Source organism: Dipodomys merriami, unplaced genomic scaffold (assembly GCF_024711535.1).
Source record: "Dipodomys merriami isolate MVZ:Mamm:240054 unplaced genomic scaffold, mDipMer1.0.p SCAF_663, whole genome shotgun sequence".
NCBI lineage: Eukaryota > Metazoa > Chordata > Mammalia > Rodentia > Heteromyidae > Dipodomys > Dipodomys merriami.
In genome coordinates this window covers 121,374-127,921 of record NW_027206250.1, presented here as the reverse complement: position 1 = coordinate 127,921, position 6,548 = coordinate 121,374, and the positions used below count along the sequence as shown (strand labels likewise).

The 6,548-nt window shown below is 39.4% G+C and overlaps 1 long non-coding RNA gene across 1 annotated transcript; it reads right to left on the bottom strand.

Moving 5' to 3' along the window:
* Positions 1-852: 852 nt before the first annotated feature.
* Positions 853-6,242, bottom strand: LOC138815721 (uncharacterized). The gene is made up of 5 exons (XR_011368432.1): positions 6,072-6,242; positions 4,475-4,556; positions 2,370-2,558; positions 1,359-1,475; positions 853-1,059 (listed from the first exon to the last, which is right to left on the bottom strand). It is a non-coding gene; the product is annotated as an uncharacterized lncRNA (long non-coding RNA).
* Positions 6,243-6,548: the final 306 nt, after the last annotated feature.

Below are 6,548 nucleotides of genomic sequence, written 5' to 3'. Positions count from 1 at the left end.
TGTACTGAACTGGAGAGGAGAGACTCATAAAATTCCCTGTTCAGGCTGTCTGAAGTAAATCTCAGGTCTCAACCTCCTGTTAGCTAGAGTGATAATTATGTGCTTCCAGATCCTAGTAAGAAAGCATTGTTATTGGAGGCAGTGGGGTTGCAAGTTTCAGTCCACCTTCACCACACTCTATATTATTAAACAGCAACAATAAAACCCTATATCAAAATACAATAATAAGAGGTAATTAGAATAAAATTTAGTGATATAGTCTGCTGGCATCACTTTCAGGCACCCTTGGTCTTAATGTTTAGCATCACAAAACCAAACAAAATGAGATAATTACAGTAGACTCAACGAATTTTAATTCCATCTTAAAATAATTTCAAAACATTATAAGAAACAAGAAAGCATTCATACTTATAAGGAGAATGTAAAAAAGATAAAAGATGGCAGATTATGAAATGGAAAATTCTACACTGCAAGAAAATTATTGTCATGGTGAATATATGATGGTATTGTCACAGTGAATATATGATAATGTACTTCAGAGCAGCAATGGATAAATATATATTTACTACACATAGTCTAACTTGTCTCAATCTCTATAAACTTTCAATCTTCTAGTACACATCATCATTGTATTCATGTTTATGGTATATTCTAAAATAACTAGCACAGTCAGGAGGTTACCAAAATACATTAGCTTCAATGTTTTAGGAGATTAACCTGCTAATTGTATTGACTTCTATATATTAAACATGTAGTGTGTTATCATTGTACTCTCTAAGTATGTACAAACACTACTTCAAAGTGAAATTGAATACAACAAGGTTTTGAAGGCATATGCCTGTAAAGCTAGCTATTTGGGACATCAGTTCAAGACCAGTGTAGTTTTTTCTGCAATGCTCCCCAACCACTGGCTCTGCGTGATGGAATACATCTATCATCCCAGGTTCATTGGGAGCTGAGAGCTGGAGGATTTCAATTTCATGCCATAGGCAAGAACTTCCACATGGCTCCATCTCAACCAAAGAAGGTTCAACACTGGCTAGTACCTATCACCCCCACCTAGGTGAAAATAAAAATAAGAGCAATGTAGTATAAGAAACAAACAATATCAAAACATGCCAATATAAACCATCATGAACAACACACACCTAGTGTTTGTTTCTCATACCTGTAATCCTAACTATAGCTAGGATTATATATGTGAGCCAGAGGCACCAAGCAGTTCATCATTTTAAAAATGACTATTGAAGCCAGGTGCCAGTGGCTCATTCCTGTAATCCCAGCTACTCAGGATGCTGAGATCTGAGGATCACAGTTCTAAGTCAGCTCAGGAAGAAAAAAACCCATAAGACTCTTACCTCCAATTAACAACTCAGAAGTCAGAAGTGTCTCTGTGGCTCAATTGGTAGAGTGCTAACTATGTTGAGCACAGAGTCTCACAGACAGTGCCCAGGCACTGAGTTCAAGCCCCACATCTGACAAAAAATAGATAAATAAACATTTAAATGTCTGAATTTTTTGTGAATTAAAAGGATGGTGTTCATACGCAATTCTACAGACAACTACATATTTCATTATATTTGTGGTTAGAAAAAGTAGCAGCACTTGAATAATGGATATTTTTTCATAAACTAGGGCATACTGATCTCTAATTAGAGGAAATTGCTGGACTCATAGGTAGTATTTTTTGGTTGGTTTTTGTTTTGTTTATAGAACAGGATGAGAAACCTTATTTCTGCCAATGACCATTTGGATATGTATAACATCATCCACAGGCCATGCAGAATTAACAGTAAAGACATGACACAGTCAACTGGCAATAAACTTATTTGTCTTTATGCCATGTTCCCAATGATTTGTTTAGCTTATATGTCCCTATGGCCTACAGTTTCCTATTCCTGCCTTCCTCAAAATACAGCATGTTCCACCGATTCAGATTTGAGCCAAGCAATATGTAGTATTAGTGCCAAGAGTTAAGGAAAGTTGTAACACAAACAGGGAAGGATGAAACCAACACTTTAGTAGCTGGACACTGGGGACTCAGGCCTAGAATACTAGCTACTCAGGAGGCTGATGATGATCTCAGTTCAAAACCAGATGGAGTGAGAAAATCTCTGAGACTCTTCTCTCCAATTAACAACCAAAAAGCCATAAAAGGAGCTGGGGCTCCAGAGGTAAAGTAGCCTTGATTACAAAAAACTCAGGGGCAACATCCAATCCTGAGTTCAAGCTGAAGGTCAGGAACAAAAACAAAAACAATCAACAACAACAACAAAAAAAACAGAAACTGGGAAAAAGCTCAGGAAAGGATGGCATTGTCTACAAGACAAGTGTACACATTACATGAATTGTGAAATCACTGTACACACCTTAGTAACAATTACATTTTAAAAAGAATGTGAGAAATCCCAAAGCCATGGGGCCTTATGATGTGCATCTGCTTTCCAGAATTTCAAAGTCCCATCATCTAAGCTGGTAGCACACAGGTTGTACCTCAGGGTGATGAGAAAATAAGAAGCCAGAGATCCTTTCAGATTGTCCCACCAATTCTTCTATTACTGTAAGCAAAAAAACAAAACAAAAAAAAAAAAACAAAGCAAATAAATTAGACTTTAAGGTTAAACTAAGCTGCTATTAAAGATTCCAGGCAGAATTATACGGTGCCTGCTTCAAGGCAAGAGTGAGGCCAAGCCCACAGCCTCCAGAGAGGCATGACTACCACTTGTCCAACACTGCTGTCCTCCCCGCCCCCAGAGTTTACCTACAAGTCCCAAGTCCCTGCCTTTCTTCTTGTAATTCTTCAGCCACTGGTTGTCTCATTTCTCATTGTCTGTTTAGGTGGGATTTGAGACTCCTTCCTCTCCTCACCCAGCCACCAGACCCCAGGGGCCAAACTCTGCACCTCACAGACACTCCCCAGAACCCAGCTGCCTTTGCAGTTGCTGCTTCCTGAGCCACTGGGCTACTGCCTCCTTCCTCCCTTCACCAGCCTCTGCCAGGGCCTCCCATCCTCTCCCTACCACCACCACCCCCAATCCCAGCTTGGCCTCCCCCGTGGCCACCCCTCCTCTCCACAAATCTCCCAGCCCCAACCCCAGCAGGATCACTGCTCTGGGGATACAACTGTGGGCCAGGCCCAGCAGAATCAAAGGTGCCACAGTGTGCAGCTGGCTGAGAACTGGAGACAGCATAGGTCTCTGATCAGTGTCTTTCACTTCACTTACACAATTATTAATTGTATTGATTTGGTATTTAAGTTTAGATTTCATAACTTCTTATTAAGCCTTTGCAGAAGAGCTGGTAGAAATATAGTCCCCAAATTCGGATTGTCTCTAGTTTAATTCTTTTGAGATTCAGAGATGTTTAAGTAGTTATAACAATCATGAACTCTCATTTTCATAGCAGATGCTATTCAGAAAATAATTGCTTATGCATCTGTTATCAATTATTTACAAGACTTGAAACTTTTAAAGTTTCAAATATTACAGGAAGATCTTTGATTCATGTTGAATGGATGTGAGTAGGTTGAGCTGTTGCATACATTCTTGTGTGTGTGTGTGTGTGTGTGTGTGTGTGTGTGTGTGTGTGAGTGAGTGTTTCTGTGTGTGTGTAGGGGGGGTGTATGTGTATCATTGAAATCAAGGATAAGGATGTTGAGCCCTGGTCTGAACTTATTTCCTTTTTCTGAGATATACATTATGGTGTTTCTTTGTTGGTGGTAGGCTCTGATTGCTTGCCTTTGCCTGATGCTCACATTCCAGCTGAATTTTTCAAGTAAAGCTTCTTATTTAGTATTGAGCATATAGGTCTCTGATGTTGCTTTGTCTTTAGTCTGCCATCTAGGATCTTCTTTTCCTCTTTAAAAATTTACATTCAATATAAATTTTACCTCCTGACTGATTTTCCCTTTAATTTGCATTTTGAAAAAAGTATTATAAGAACTTTGATCTCTGTATTCATGAAGAAAAACCATTTTGAATTCTCTGTTTAATGTAACAACACCTGGACACATTTGTTAACACCAAGATCTTAAAATTTATTTTGTAGTTTTAGTTTAAAATGCCTCCTCCATGTTTACAGCATGAGGAGACAAACAATTTCTGGTAACAATGATAACAGTTTTATTCATTAAAAAATCAGATAATTCATAATTTTGAATATGTATAGTGGCAAATAAACACATTTGGTAAATAGATTTGCTTGATAGATCCGTGCACAAAAATACCACTCCTAAGGGCTGAAAAGGTGGATCAGTGGTAGACAGCTTATCTTGAATGCATGAGACCCTGGGTTTGATTCTGCAGCACCACCTAAGCAGAAAAGCTAGAAGAGGTACTGAGGCTCAAGTGGTAGAGCACTAGTCTTGAGCTGAAGGGCTGAAGGACAGCGACCAGGCCCAGAGTTCACCACCAAAAACAAATTAAATAAATAAATAAAACTCATATCAAGTACATTAATTTCAAACGTTGATTACCATTTTAGTTAGGGGCAGGGTGCCAAGATATAGCAGACTTCTGTTGCAAAGCTTTAAGAAGGATTTCAACACCTGACAAGTACTAAAGACAAGAAGGAAAAAAATTAGCTCTGCCAACAACATATAGAATCACCACTCAAAGAGAAACCAGTACTAAGAATGAAATGCTTTTCATAAAATTTCTTAAGAGATTCTGGCTCTATATTAATTATCATATAAGTTAACCTTCAAAATCTCCATCGATGGGCCTTAAGGGCACCTACAAAAACTGGAGGAGAGAATCATCAACCCAGATTTTTAATTTTGTAAATTAGGTAATGAGTTCATTTCTGGTTTGACAATCTCATCCCTTCCTTTGCTCTCTGTCTCTGATTTTCCCTCCTGTCCCTGTCCACAGTGGTATAGTTCATTGTGAACATAATATCGACAGAGTACAACTGAAACCAACCCAGCTTGACATATCCATTACATGTTTATCTGCAGTTAATCAGAAGAAATTGAGAATTGTGTGTTTCAACTGGTAGAGCTAGAACACCACCAGACTTCAATTGGAAACCTAAAGGACAGCGTCAATATTGTGATTTTTAAGAACCAATGCTGTCCCATACATAATCTCAGACTCCACACACACACACACACACACACACACACACACACACACACACACACACACACACATCTTAAAATAGATGTTAGTACTGAAATCCAAATAGTTTTTTTTATTTTTATAAGTTTTATTTTTAGCTTTAATGAGGTTTGACTTGATAGTTTCTACTAATGAGCCACAACTTAGAACTTTGTTATAATTTTACCCTGTCTGTATTCAGAGAAACATTCTCTGAATTTCTCCATTTCCAGCAATGATAAGTTTTCTCTTCTTGGTCCAGTTTCTTCTTTTGAGACTCAGTCTCTTAGACTTTTCTATCTTGAATTGTCTGTAAGTTCATTGATCCAGTAGATCTCAGCCATCCTAATACCTGGACAGAACCTGCCTTGGGAAAAGTGTTCTAAGCTCACCATGCAATGGAGGCTGTTAGTACTCACCCATTATCATTTTTTCTTCAGAAATGAGAAATTGGGGGCTGGGAAGGTGGCTCAGTGGTAGAGTGCTTGCCTTGCAGAAATGAGAGATTGTTAGGTCCAGGAATTCAGGGGAAGCACTCACTGTGTGCTATTTCATACTTTTTTGGGGAGGGGCACGGTCCGGTCCTGGGGCCTGAACTCTGGGCCTGGGCGCTGTCCCTCAGCTCTTCAACTCAAGGCTCGTACTCTACCACTTGAGCCACAGCGCCACTTCCGGCTTTTTTCTTTTTGCTTATGTGGTGCTGAGTAATTGAACCCAGGGCCTCATGCATGCAAGGCAAGCGCTCTACCACTGAGCCATCTTCCCAGCCTGATTTCATACTTTTTTTATTTAATGGCAGCTTCCACCTATTGTCTACTTTAAGCATTGTGTGAAGAGAAAGATTGCCCCTAAGAGACAGAAGTACTGTACTAACTGTTGCTCTCAAAACACAGGAGGAGGGAAAGAAGTTCTGAAGGAGCCATGTAGCCTAGAAACTGAGTTCTTAGAAACTCAAACTGCCTTTTATCTTACCTTCAACATAGAAAGTCAGAGATTGCAGTGGCTTGTAAGCTCCATTTATATTCCTGTGCAGGGGCTCCCTTCCCCTTTGCCCTTCTGACTGTTTACATCAGTGGCAGGTGTGAAGACGTAACAAGAACACCTAAAGTTTGGGCCTGGGATTAAAAACTCCATTTTGTGATTATAAACATTCCACCACTTCCTGAATTGAATCTGAGGGGCAGAAGAAAGTTAGGTTAGGAATTCGTATAATTACTTCTAAGTTTGCTATCTAAAATCATCCCTTCCTACCCCTCAGAATCCTATTTCCCAACTGTGTAGACACCCTTACACTCTGTTCTCCTGAAGCATTTGAGTGTGGGCCATCATCTGCTTCTTATGTGTACTGCTTTTCAAATGGAGAGTTTCTCCTAGGCTCAAAATGATTTCATTGATGAGGACACTGTGCAATAAGCTAAACTGGGTTTGTTCATGTGTTCATACCCGAGG